Source organism: Bombina bombina, chromosome 3 (assembly GCF_027579735.1).
Source record: "Bombina bombina isolate aBomBom1 chromosome 3, aBomBom1.pri, whole genome shotgun sequence".
Classification (NCBI taxonomy): Eukaryota; Metazoa; Chordata; class Amphibia; order Anura; family Bombinatoridae; genus Bombina; species Bombina bombina.
In genome coordinates, this window is record NC_069501.1 from 709873697 (window position 1) to 709888634 (window position 14938).

The 14938-nt window shown below is 38.1% G+C and overlaps 1 long non-coding RNA gene across 1 annotated transcript; it reads left to right on the forward strand.

Annotated features, from left to right (window-relative positions):
- Positions 1-1475: 1475 nt before the first annotated feature.
- Positions 1476-14537, forward strand: LOC128653941 (uncharacterized). The gene is made up of 2 exons (XR_008401406.1): positions 1476-7034; positions 12821-14537. It is a non-coding gene; the product is annotated as an uncharacterized LOC128653941 (long non-coding RNA).
- The last annotated feature ends 401 nt before the right edge of the window (positions 14538-14938 follow it).

The window sequence follows — 14938 nt, forward strand, 5'->3', positions numbered from 1 at the left end:
GGATCCTATACGATCGGGATGATTGACACCCCCTGCTAGCGGCCGATTGGCCGTGAATCTGCAAGGGGAGGCATTGTACAAGCAGTTCAGTAGAACTGCTTGTGCAATGCTAAATGCTGACAGTGTATGCTGTCGGCATTCAGCGATGTCTGGGGGACATGATACGCTACAGCGCATCATGTCAGCTAGACATTGATAATTCGACCCCTAGGTGTAGAAGTACTGCTCAGGATCTACAGAGCACTGTTGGCCCTGAGTGCTAGTTGCATGACAGAGCTGTGTACATAGGGCTGTTGATTAGATTATAAGCAGATTCTACTTGCTGCCATTAGTGCTCTGCGGGACTCAAGGGATACTTCTACCATGTGTTTAACTCCTTTGTGAGGGAGCAGGAGTCAACAACCTTGGCACCCCAGATGTTTGGCAACTACATTTCCCATGATACTCAGCCAGCCTAAAGTGTGTTTGAGCATCATGGGAAATGTAGTTATAAAACATCTGGGGTGCCAAGGTTGCTGACTGTCATTTTTCGACTACAATGGTTGTTTAATTCTAACAACCATACTTAGAAAAGAATAAGAATAACATTAAATGTATAGTAATTAAATGCATGTTTAATAGAAATACTGTTTCAAAGCAAATACATTTATAGTAGTCAGTTTTAGTCTACCTGCCATTCAATTAAAGTCCCAAGAAAGGAAGGCACTCTCTGGATTTAAACAATGGTAGATTTTAACCCAATGTGACGTTTGGAGGTCACCCCCTGTCCTCAGACCAAATACCTAATTGGGACTTATTTGATACTTTGTAGCACACCCCGGTCAATTAAGGATTACCGTGAGTGCTAGGCCTAGCTATACATATATATATATAATTATTTATTTTTTAAAATATATAGCTATACCTACATATTTTTGTGAATATATACAGATATATGTAGAATATATATTCTGAAGAGCATAGTGAATTGTGATTTTTTTTTAACCCTTATACTTAAAGGGACAGTCAACACCAGAATTTTTGTTGTTTAAAAAGAAAGATAATCCCTTTATTACCCATTCCCCAGTTTTGCATAACCAACACAGTTATAATAATGCACGTTTTACCTCTGTAATTACCTTGTATCTAAGATTCTGCTGACTGCCCTCTTATTTAAGTTATTTTGACAGACTTGCATTTTAGACAATCAGTGCTCACTCTTAGGTCACTTCACGTGCATTAGCTCAATGTTATCTATATGAAACACATGAACTAATGCCCTCTAGTGGTTAAAATGCATTCAGATTAAAGGCAGTCTTCAAGGTCTAAGAAATTAGCATATGATCCTCCTAGGTTTAGCTTTCAACTAAGAATACCAAGAGAACAAAGAAAATTGGTGATAAAAGTAAATTGGAAAGTTGTTTAAAATTACATGCCCTATTTAAATCATGAAAGTTTTTTTTGGACTTGACTGTCCCTTTAAGGTCTCATGTCACACTAATTTTTCTAAAACAATTTCAGCTTTCGTTTGAGCGCAACTTACAAATTTCAACTTGTAATATGAGCGCTATTTAGTGCAGTCATGATATTCGTTAAAAGTATAGAATGCATTAGAGTGGTGTCAATGGCACTAAACCTTTCTCTGGTAAATCAGTTGTGACATGGACATGTCGCATGCTATCATCACCGCATCACTAGTAATACACCCCTGTGTTGGTAACTATAAAGAAATAAATAGATGTGGGAGAAATGCCAGAAATGTAGTGCCAAGTAGGGTAAAAAAGGAAATCCTTCAAGTTAATCTAGGCTGAGAAAACCTTGTTAGGCAGGAAAGAAGAAACAAACAAACAAAAAAATAAAGCAAATCTTTCAACATGTCTACAGCTTTACTAAACATACAAGATACTAATAAAAGTACATATGAAAAAAAAGAAAAAACACATTAAATAAATGCCTCTGCTAGAAGAGAATACTAAGCTAATAATCATATAATTAGTATTTAAAAATTTCTGAAGTAATGAAGTAGAATATTATTGAATAAGACAACGTCATATATATTCATCTGGTGCACATTCCTGACCTATGAAGTACATCTATCTTTAATTTAGCTATCATGGTTTAATGGAGAAAAAAGGTTGTGAAAAGTGTGGGTCCAAGTGCCACTATATCGCCTAGATTACGAGTTTTGAGCGTTATAGGGAAATTAACGAACGCAACAAAAGTGGCGTTATTTAATCCCCTATAGCGCTGCCATTACAAGTTTTAAAAAACCTGGCTTGTGCATGTGATATGGTGCTTTTAAGCTCCATACCGCACACAATACAAGTGCTGTTTTGACGTGCTCGTGCACGCTTTCCTCATAGACATCAATGGGGAGAGCGGGTCAGAAAAAAGTCTAACACCTGCGATCGCGGAAAGAAAAGCTCCGTAAGGCAGCCCCATTGATGTCTATGAGGGAAAAAAAAACTAACGTTTAAACCTAACACCCTAACATAAACCCAATGTCCGAATACCTGCCTACAGTTATTACCCCTAATCTGCCGCTCCCAATATCGCCGCCACCTAAATAAAGGTATTAACCCCTAATCTGCCGCTCCCGATATTGCCGCCACTATACTAAAGTTATTAACCACTATTCCGCCGCACCCCAACATCGCTGCCACTATATTAAAGTTATTAACCCCTATTCCACCACTCCCTGACATCGCCGCAGCTAATTAAAGGTATTAACCCCTAAACCTCTGGCCTCTCACATCACTACCACTAAATAAACCTATTAACTCCTAAACCGCAGCCCCCCAAATCGCAACAACCTAAATTAAACTATTAACCCCTACACCTACCCCTAAACCTAACCCTAACGTAACCCTAACCCTACCATAATTAAAATAGATCTAAATTAAATTTACAATGATTAACTAAATAATAAGTATTTAAAACTAAATACATACTTACCTGTAAAATAAAACCTAAGCTAGCTACAATATAACTAATAGTTTTCTTTGTTTTTTTTTTATTTCACTGGTAAGTTTGTATTTATTTTAACTAGGTAGACTAGTTAGTAAAATAGTTATTAACTATTTAATGAATACCTAGTTAAAACAAATACAAAATTACCTGTGAAATAAAACCTAAGCTACCTTACTCTAAAACCTAAAATTACAAAAAATAAAAAACCTACCAGTAAAAAAAAAAAAAAACCTACCATTACAAAAACAAACAAACCAAAATTATCCAAAAAAATAAAAATTATTCCTATTCTAATACCCTTTAAAAAAACAAAACACCCCAAAATAAAAAAACTACCAAGGGTCCTTAAAAGAGCCTTTTGGGGGCCCTTAAAATGGCCTTTTGTAGGGCATTGCCCTAAGTTGAAAAGCTCTTTTGCTTCAAAAAACAAACAAACACCCCCTAACAGTATACAAACCCCCACCCCCAAACTACCAAAGGCCCTTAAAATGGCCTTTTCTAGGGCATTGCCCTAAGTTAAACAGCTCTTTTGCTGCTACAAAAAAAACAAACACCCCCTAAAAAAATATGTTACACAAATTAACAAACAAATTATCAAAAATAATAAAAATTATTCCTATTCTAATACCATTAAAAAAAATCTAGAATAAACTACCAATGGCCCTTAAAAGGGCGTTTTGTAGGGCATTGCCCTAAAGATATCAGCTCTTTTTGTGAAAAACATTACAAACCCCCACCCCCACAAACGCACAAAATAAAAACAACTATCTAAAAAACCTAAGCTACCCATTGCCCTGAAAAGGGCATTTGGATGGACACTGTCCTTAAAAGGGCATTTAGCTCTTTTGCTGCCCAAACCCTAATCTAAAAATAAAACCCACCCAAAAAACCCTTAAAAAAAACCTAACACTAACCCCCGACGATCCACTTACAGTACGGCGGTGACCGTATGAAGAGGATGCTCCACGCCGGATGTCTTCAGGATGGACCCGCTCCGCGCCGCCGGGATCAAGATAGAAGATGCCGCCTGGCTGAAGATTGAAGAGGCCGTCTGGATGAAGACTTCTCGCCGCTTGTATGAGAACTTTGCTGCCGGGATGAAGATTGAAGAGGCCACCTGGATGAAGACTTCTCGCTGCCTGGATGAAGATCGTTCAAGCGGGACTTCAAAAACTGTAAGTGGATCTTCAGGGGGTTAGTGTTAGTTTTTTTTTAAGGGTTTTTTGGGTGGGTTTTATTTTTAGTTTATGGTTTGCGCATGTAAAAGAGCTAAATGCCCTTTTAAGGGCAATGCCCATACAAATGCCCTTTTCAGGGCAATGGGTAGCTTAGGCTTTTTTTATTTTGGGGGGTTGGTTGGGTGGTGGGTTTTACTGTTGGGGGGTTCTTTGCATTTTTTTCAATGCCCCACAAAAGGCCCTTATAAGGGCTGTTGGTAGTTTATTGTAGGCTAGAGTTTTTTTTTAATTTTGGGTGGGCTTTTTATTTTGATAGGGCTATTAGATTAGGTGTAATTCTTTTTTATTTTTGATAATAAGTTTTCGTAATTTAGTGTTTGTTAATTTTTGTAGTTTAGTCTTTTTTATTTTTTGCAATTACATACTTTGTAATTTTTAGATAAGTGTTAGGATTTTTTTAATGTGTAGTTTAGTTTTATTTAATTAGTAGTTAGTTTAATTTTAGTTTAAACTTAGTTTTTTTAATTTGACAGGTAAGTTTTAATTTAATTTAAGATAGGGAAATTGTTATTTTGATATAAAGTTAGGGGGGGGCGTTAGTTTTAGGGGTTACTAGTTTAATTTAGTTTATTGTGATGTGGGGCTTTCGGTTTAGGGGTTAAAAGGTTTATTATAGTGGTGGCGGTGTAGGGCTTAATAACTTTAGTATAGTGGGGGCGATGTGGGCGGATGGCAGATTATGGGTTAATTATACTTAAATAGTGTCTGCGAATTGGGAGGGCGGCAGTTTAGGGTTTAATACGTTTATTATAGTGGTGACGATGCGGGAGGGCCTCGGTTTAGGGGTTAAGAGGTAGTTTATGGGTGCTTAGTGTACTTTGTAGCAGTTTAGTTATGAGTTTTATGTTACAGATTTGTAGCGTAACACTCATAACTACTGACTTTAGATAGCGTTATGGATCTTGCCGTTTTAGGCTGTAACACCGTTTTTTTAGCCAGAACGCAAAACTCGTAATACCAGCGCTATGGGAATCCCATGAAAAAACGTCATTTTAAAGAGTGCGGTTCTGATGTTGTGTTACAGGCTAAAAGGCTTGCGGTACACCTATACCGACAAGACTCGTAATGTCTGTGTCATAACGCTCAACTCGTAATCTAGCTGAATGTTTTCAAAATCAGTATTGAGGCCAATAAAAAATAAGATTTGCAATTTTATAGAATGAAATATAATCTACCATAACATTTCCTTAGCAGAGCCTACTTTTTTAGTGTAACTCAAAAACAATAAAATAACTAGATCAGAAGATAGACATTGCTTAGAAAAAAAGGAATTGTAATGTAATAAGGGCATAAATCTGCAAGAACTCCGATATTGTCCAGAAGAGATATTATGGCATTATACTGTAAGAACTCAGCTGTGTATTCAGGAAGGGGTTAAATCCTCATTTAATACTGGGTCACTGTGGAATGTAGAAAGATCACATTACCAGACCCCCATCTGAGAAGGATGACCAGCTGGCTTAAGTAAAGAGCCGTTTGTGTAGCCAAATGCTCCTTTTCCTCACCTAACTGTATGGCAGGGATGAAACCATATACTCTTAACATTTCATAAGGGGGCTTGCTTATGAGTGACATCATCATTGTGGGAGGGATGAAAAAGGCTTACAATAAAAGAACCAGGATTACTGGGGCTCATTCTCTTTCTTACCTTTGGGATGCTCTGAGAACATCAAGTAAGTGATCCTTGCAGACACATAATTACAGCACACCATACTTTCACATAGATTGGGCAAATGTATTAGTGTAATATTGATGTATAGTTCACTGCTGAGTATTTATAAGTGATTTGCATATGTGTAATTTATATTTAATCTGCATATTGTAACTATTTATGTAGCCTCATTGTAATAAAAGTTTTGTACTGCTGGAATAAGACTGTGTGAGTGATATTCTTGCAGGTAGTTTAATTAAGCTAGTGATTGTGTGTTAATATGTATTAGCCTTTCACTAAAGAGTATAGCAATCAGACACTAAGATTTATAGAGTCTTAGGTACCATTTTAATGCAGTTATTTAATTGGCGAGCCGAACCAGCGATAATTTTCTTAACAACTACACTTGTTTAAAGGGACAGTATACTGTAAAATAGTTTTTCCCTTAATGTGTTTACAATTGCTTTTTTTACCAACTGCAGAGTAAAAAAAATATGAAAATTAGCTTTTTAAGGTTTATTTCTGTATATTAAAGCTCTGATTTTGTGTTTTGAAGCCACAGCCTAATAAAATAGGTTGAGCTTGTAGGTATAATCAGATCTCATTACTGTATCACATTGTGCACATATACCTGCTTCTTTATCTTATATCTGTCCTTAAAACAATCACCAATACTTTGAGAGAACAATGGAAAATCAACATTTTATTACCTTATCTCTGCTTTATCACACTGCGAGTGTAATTTCTTCTGCTGGCTGTGTTTACAAAGCTTATCTATAGCTGGTACGCGCGGCCACAAACTTTCAGAATAGGTGGGGATACCACATGCTAAATTAACAATTTCAAATGCCAATATAAGGGTAAAGGAGCTACTTGTAAACAATTTAATACACTCCAGCAGGTAAAGTGGATCATTGGGAACAAATTAAAAGGGAGAAAATTTTTGAGTAAACTGTCCCTTTAAAGGGGGGACAAATCCATGTTCTTTTTATAATACAAGTGTGATTTTTGGACAAAAATTTAACCTAGTTTTTGCTATACTGTTTTTGAGTTGAGCGTTTCAGCAGTAAAGTCTTTGACCAAGACTACAGATCCAGAGAGGCATTACCTAAGGATCAGTTGAACCAGACGCAGACAAAATCATATCGTGCAGGACGTGAATCTGATTTGCTGGCAGTCTGAAGACATTTTAAAGTGTGAGTATGGAATTAATTGTTAAATATGCAGAATGTAGCACATTTGAGCCTGTTGTTGATGAGAATACTGACATAGTTAAAATACTGAAAGATGTGTGGTTGCAATGTGAGAATGAGAATAAGCTTATTGATAAAAAGAGGTTTTGTTTAACAAAAGAAAAATCCAAATTACAGAATTGCATGAAACTGTTATTAACTATCAAAGACCAAATAAATAGAGCAATCTTTGAACATTCTCCCCCAATAGCCATGATAACAGAGATCAATTGTAACACATTGGATGATAATTGCCCAACATGTGGCGTGAATGCAGAATATATTAATACTTTAGAAGAAAATTATGACGCAAGAGGCCAACTTATAGCTTCATTGAGACAGGGTCTTGCAAACTTAACCCCTGTTGCAGTATTAAATGAGGAGAATACATGTGTGTTGCAGGAGGATGGGGCACATGTTGATGGGGGAAGGGTGCAAAGCCCACATGATGATGGGGGAAGGGTGCTAGGTCCACATGTTGATGGGGGGAGGGTGCCTATTCCTCACAGTGAAGAAAGATTTGATCACACACAAAATACAGAGAGCACACACATTCCCATACTAACCCCACAGATAACTAGGCCAAGAACATTAAATCCAGAACATCAAACAGATACTTTATCACTAACACCCAGTTTAAGATCCAGTCGAAGAAATTTAACTCAAACGCAAAATTTACCTTTTTCTACCACCTCTGCTGAAACATCATCCCTGGTATCAACTACCCTTAAAAAACAAGATAGAGATAAAGTAATCAGACAACTGGTAAAGTTAAAACCTCTCTTTCCAGTGTATGATGTTAAAGCAGATGTATTTACTAACATGTCAAATTTTGAGTGTGCAATAAAACAATCCATGCTGTCACATAAAGAAGCGTGTATAATGTTAAAAATGTGGCTTCCAAGCAGCATTGCAGCTAGATTACAATCACCAGTTGCAGGCCCAGTTAATTTGAACACAGATTGGTTTAAGGAGCATAAATGGGGTTCAGATGGGGACAGATTAAAAGCTGTTTGTAAACTAGTGACAGGAAGTAGAGATTTAGACAGTCACTCCCTTGCAGAAATGCAAGTAGCATTAAATGATGACCCATGGATATTTGCAGCTAAATTCGAACAATTATATAGACTGACACACAGAATTTCACCAGAACAGACACCTCATGATATGTTGCAGTATTTAATTAAAAAATTCACATATTTGGAACCTAGCATACAAATGATGGCTGAGGAATACACTAGAGGGTGTGTTATCTATTATAGGTAAGGCTAGGCAGAACATTCTAAAGAAAAGGAACACAGGGCAACACAGAATTGCTATGGTAACCACTAATGAAGGGAAAAAATATTCAGAGAGTCCCTTTAAAGGTACTTGCCATTACTGCAATAGATATGGGCACAGACGAGTAGATTGCAGATTCTTAAAGAGGATTCAGAAGGAAACTGAGGGAGGGCAGGAAAGATTACATCCCTCTGCACCTCCAAAAGAAAGCTATGCGCAGAATTGCGTAGGGAGAAATAACAAGATTAAGCCCCCAGATAAAACAGGACAGGAATACACCCCAAAGCCTAGGCCTGGTACTAATCTGTATGGCCCAGCTCATGAGGCTTTGAGAGTGATGACTGTGGGGGGAGGGGAAGTGGGATATCATGAAAAGAATTATGAAAAAAATTCTCCTCTGATATCCTGCTCTGACTACCTCAGGCCCTGGATGACATGGTCCCTATATGTAACACCTTTAGGGATCATCCTGTGTCTATGGTGTGATTGAGGGCCATCGCACAAAACTCCTCATAGACACAGGAGCTTCAGTAACTTTGACAGACTTACCATTAAGTCCCCCACAAGGGACAAGACAGACATTTCATGTGGGACTTGGGGGATCCCAGTTCCAAGCATCCCTTATCCCAAATGTGACTATAACACTAGACAATCAGTGGACTAAGGAAATTCCCATTTGGCAGAGCAAAAATACAGAGGGTACAATACTTTGTGCTGATATAATGAGATCAGAAGGGATGATAGTGGACCTGTGTAACAATGTTTTGTGGAGGGATACTAGAGGGAGAAAACCTGTAATATTAGATGACTCTTACTTCAGTCCCATAGCATCCATTGCATCAATTCCTTCAGAAAGGGTGTGGCCGGATACTGAAAGTCCCCCTGATTTGAAGAGATTGGTCATGGATTTCCCTGACATATGGGCTCAACATAAGAATGATTGTGGCATATTAAAAGGCATTGAAATCAATATTGTAGGCCCTGACCCCCCTCCATAAAGACAGTATCGTTTTCCAGCAGAAGCTATTGAATCTGTGAGGCAAATTATTAGTCAGCTTGAAAACCAAGGGATAATTAGGAAATGTTCCTCCTCTAATAATTCTCCTTTGTGGCCAGTAAGGAAAGCAAATAATACTTGTTAACTGCTGATTTTCGTATGGTGAATAAAGTTACCCCACCTGTTACAAATCTAGTTGCTTCTACTCCTGAAGTGGTATCCAAACTGAGTGCCACATGTAGGTGGTATTCTGTTCTGGATATAAGTAATGGTTTTTGGAGTGTCAGAATAGCCCCAGAGTGCCAATATAAGTTTGCTTTTTGCTTTTCGAACACACAATATTGCTTCAATTTGCTTCCTCTGGGCTTCCATAGCTTGCCAACAAACTTTCACCAAGCGTTAGCAGAGGTATTAAAAACATTCTCAGTCCCAGAAAGTATCATACAGTATGTAGATGATATTTTGTTACAAACAGAGACAGTAGAGGAACATTTGGAGCGGCTGAATGAACTATTTAACTTGATAGCTGAATCTGGCCTCAAGTTAAACACTTCAAAAGTACAATTAATGAGACAAAAGGTGACATTTTTGGGAGTATCAATACAAAGGGGTACAAGATGCCCTACTAGAGAACGAGTTACAGCCATACTTCAGGTGCCCAGACCTTTGCATAGGCAGTCCTTAAGACAATTCTTAGGCTTGGTAAATTTTTCTCGTGATTTCATTGAAGGGTTTGCTGAAAAAGCAAAACCTCTCTATGATCTTTTGAAAGGGGAGGATGTTGGGAAAATTCCTTGGAATGCAGAACATGAGGAAGCATTTAAAGTGTTAAAGGAAGGTTTAGAATCAGCCCCTGCCCTTGCCACAGTGGAGAGGGAGGCCCCTTTTGCTTTACAAACATACACATCTGACACTTCTATTTCCACAGTCCTACTGCAGGAGAAGGCTGAAAAATTGAGGCCTGTTGGCTATTTTTCCAGGCTTCTTACTCCAGTAGAGAAAGGTTATGACGCATGTATCAAGGCTTTGTTAGGGGTGCATTAGTCAGTTCAGGCTACTGAGCATATAGTGGGATTTGGGAAGCTCATCCTCCAAATACCACACACCCCTATAAAACTGTTGTTGGAAAAATCATTAAGTGGGGTTTCAACACAAAGAGTGACTAGGTGATTAATAGATTTGCAACATCGTGACATCACTGTACAACACAATGCAAAATACACGTTACCCCAACTAATGCACACTCAGGGTGAACCCCATGACTGCACAGAGAAATTCACACACAGGGAATCACCTCATAAATTGTTCAGGGACAAAACTTCTCCCCAGGATTTACAAATTTATGTAGATGGTTCAAGATTTTGGCAGGATGTTCCATTTAATACTGGTTTTGCTATTTGGGTCCCCTCTCAACAATTAGCTCTTAAAGGACCAGTCAACACATTAGATTTGCATAATCAACAAATGCAAGATAACAAGACAATGCAATAGCACTTAGTCTGAACTTCAAATGAGTAGCAGATTTTTTTATAACAAATTTCAAAGTTATGTATATTTCCACTCCCCTTGTACCATGTGATAGCAATCAGCCAATCACAAATGCATATACGTATAGTCTGTGAATTCTTGCACATGCTCAGTAGGATCTGGTGACTCAAAAAGTGGAAATATAAAAGACTGTGCACATTTTTTTTAATGGAAGTAAATTGGAAATTTTTTTAAAATTACTTGCTGTATCTGAATCATGAAAATGTAATTTAACCTGAGTGTCCCTTTAAATGTATGCTACCAAGATCATTCTCATTCTATGGCTAGCCACAGGTTTGGCACACAAGACATTTGTATATACAGTGACAGTGCCTATGTGACCAGATCACTGACAGAGTACTTACCAATTTGGAATCTAAGGGGAATGGTAGACTCAGCAGGCAAACCATTGTCACATGTTCAAGCCCTTAAGAAATTGGTAGATTGGGGAACACAGCACCCATTGCAGTCAGCTATTGTTAAAGTTAAGGCACACACACATTTCACAGATGAACATTCACAAGGGATTGCACATGTGGACATGTTAGCCAAACAGGCAGCTTTAGATGGGTAACCATGGCAATCAGATGAGAATGACAGTGAGACAGAGGAAGAATGGAGAGAGCATGTTGCATCTAAAGATACAATGGCACACATAGCAAAGATTACAATGGTAGATTCAGAAGTACCTGATTTGAAAACAGAACAAGCTAAAAATCCTAACCTTTTCCCTCTGTTACAGGAACAGCAAACACTCCCAAATGGTTATTCAATTTGTAATGGGTTAATATGTTACTCCAATCCCACTGATCCACAGGCTAAATTGGTTTTTGTGGTCCCAAGTCATTTGCAGGGACCTATAACACAGCAAACACATTCTCTTCTTGGGCATATTGGGCAAAGTGCATTAGAGTACCATTTAAGGCAAAAATTTCATTGGCCAAATTTAGCAGAAACCTGTTTAAAATGTGTACAAGAATGTTTAATTTGTGCTCAAATTAATCCACGCCCTAAAGGTCAGAGACCCATTCTCCAGAGAATACCAGTAGCAGATGGCCTCTGGAAAGCTATCCAAATTGATTTTATAGGCCCACTTCCACTATCAAAGGGGGGTCTCAGGTATGCACTAGTAATTGTAGATATTTTTTTCAAAATGGGTTGAGGCTATTCCACTTTGTTGTGATACTGCACAGGCTACTGCCAGAGCACTGTGGGAACATGTTTTCTCAAGATGGGGGTTTCCAACACTCATTGAATCAGACAGGGGTACACATTTTACAGGTCAGGTAATGCAAAATCTCTGTGCCCTACTGGGAATACAGACAAGATTTCATGTACCATATCATCCACAATCCTCTGGTATAGTTGAGCGCATGAATCGCACATTAAAAACAAAATTGTCAAAAATGCTTTCCCAGTATGGTAAATCATGGGTCACACATCTTCCAGCAGTTCTAATGGCTATTAGAGCTACACCATAAAATGCTACCAAGTGTTCTCCCTATGAGCTCATGACAGGGAGAAAGATGGCATTAGGCCACCCAGGTGAAACACAATTGTCTACCCCCTTGAGAGAATATGTGTCTAGAGATCAATATCTCTCCCAAATTCACTGCTAATTTTTGCTGCCTCTAATATGGCCCCAACAGATTGTAAATTTTCATCTACACCTCAAACACCTCTGTTTGAGAAGGGGGGATTAATCATGATTAAAAATTTTTGCAAAAATTCTCCCTGGGATGCAAATTGGGAAGGACCTTATAGAATTTTGGACAAATTGGGTAATACTGTAATTAAATTAGAAAGATCAACCCCTGGGAAAACCAGAAGGCAGCCTGGTTACAAATGGGTCCATGTTGACCAATGTAAAGTGTATAGAGGGACAGTTTTCCCAGATGTAGATATTTCTGCTAAGAACTGATATTCTCTTAATCTTTTTTGACAGATTTCATTATGTGGAGCCTGAGAGGAATGATCGCCACAAACCTATTTGTATTTGTGTGGGTGTTATTGCACAAACTTCCAATCTGTGACTGTAATGAACTTTCAATCACCAACCTCACAAGTAGTCTTAGATGGAGCTCAAGCAGCATCATCAGAGGATGGACAGGCTTCTGGAGCTCTCAAGACCTTAGCAAAGATTGTTTGGGAAAATTGACTTTTAATGTGGGTGGGAAGATTGAAATATTTGCAGAAAAACATCAAGACAATTTAATTGGTTTTTGGAGGGTCAATCAGGGTAATAAAGTTGAATGGGAATGTAAATGGGTGGCTTGGAGAAAATGGACTGTAGGTCTGGTGGGAGAAGGTATTTCTGTGTCTACAACATTTACAAATCCTATTCACACTATAAATGGCGACAACTATAATATAACCAAGGTTATATTTGAACAACAAATTGGAGAAGGGATTAATTGGAGGGTTACAGCTGCCAACTTTGGTGGAGGGATTGAAGTATACTTAAACATAGATCAAAAAAAGGAAACAACTACTTTTGCACCTTTGATCTATTCTACTTTAATTACTACACCAAAGAGGAAACATTATGACAATACTCCAATGTGTGAGGGGAAAAGTGTTGTTTCTAGCGGTCCATTTCAAACAAGTACAATCAAGCCAACTCCAGTATTGAGGGATGCCACATTCGAATGTATCACATGGAAGATTAAAATAATAGATTGGCTAGTTTCCACACATTACCAAAATTGTTCCAGAATTACTGCCACTATGGAAAAAGCATTAGTTAAGTGGGCAGAAGGTACTAGGAGAAGGACAGTTACTCACATATAATACTACCTTGGGGGCTCCACTCATAACCCCAATATTAGTAGATGATGCACCTTGGAAAAAATGGGTAACCTTATTGCAAAAAGACTCTGTGTTACTAGAACATCTTAAAAATTTTGGGGAACGTGTTCATGTAAATTTCTACCATCAGGAACAAGAACTACAAAGGATTGAACATACTTTTACAGAGATGTCAAGTGCTACCTGGTGGCAGAAATTAGCAAATTCCTTTTTGAAACAGTCATCATGGGGTTCTCCATTGGGAAATCTGTTCATACATCCATTTATAATCATATTATTTATTTCTATATTATGTATAATTATTCAAATTTGTATGTGTTGTTATTTAAAATCATTAATTGCACGTGTATATCACTTATATTATGGTATGCGGATGGAGGCATCCTTAGTACACTAATATAGCCATCACACATAGGTGGGGTTAGGAAGGTTCTAACAGATTCACTCATATAAAATGACCATTGGAATGGAAGGGTGTGGTAACCTCCATTGCCAATAGGGGGGAATGTAATAAGGGCATAAATCTGCAAGAACTCAGATATTGTCCAGAAGGGATATTATGGCATTATACTGTAAGAACTCAGCTGTGTATTCAGGAAGGGGTTAAATCCTCATTTAATACTGGGTCACTGTGGAATGTAGAAAGATCACATTACCAGACCCCCATCTGAGAAGGATGACCAGCTGGCTTAAGTAAAGAGCCGTTTGTGTAGCCAAATGCTCCTTTTCCTCCCCTAACTGTATGGCAGGGATGAAACCATATACTCTTAACATTTCATAAGGGGGCTTGCTTATGAGTGACATCATCATTGTGGGAGGGATGAAAAAGGCTTACAATAAAAGAACCAGGATTACTGGGGCTCATTCTCTTTCTTACCTTTGGGATGCTCTGAGAACATCAAGTAAGTGATCCTTGCAGACACATAATTACAGCACACCATACTTTCACATAGATTGGGCAAATGTACAGCTATAACTACTGACTTTAGATGGCGGTACGGATCTTGTCAGTATAGGGTGTACCGCTCACTTTTTGACCTCCCAGGCAAACTCGTAATACCGGCGCTATGGGAGTCCCATTGAAAGAGGATACTGACATTGCGTGACGGCCAAAAAGGTGTGCGGTACACCTATACCTACAAAACTTGTAATAGTGGCGCTAGGGAGAAAGCAGTGTTATGAAGCATAACAATGCTTTTTCACTCATAACGCAAAACTCGTAATCTAGCTGACTCTGAGTAATATATACACAGAC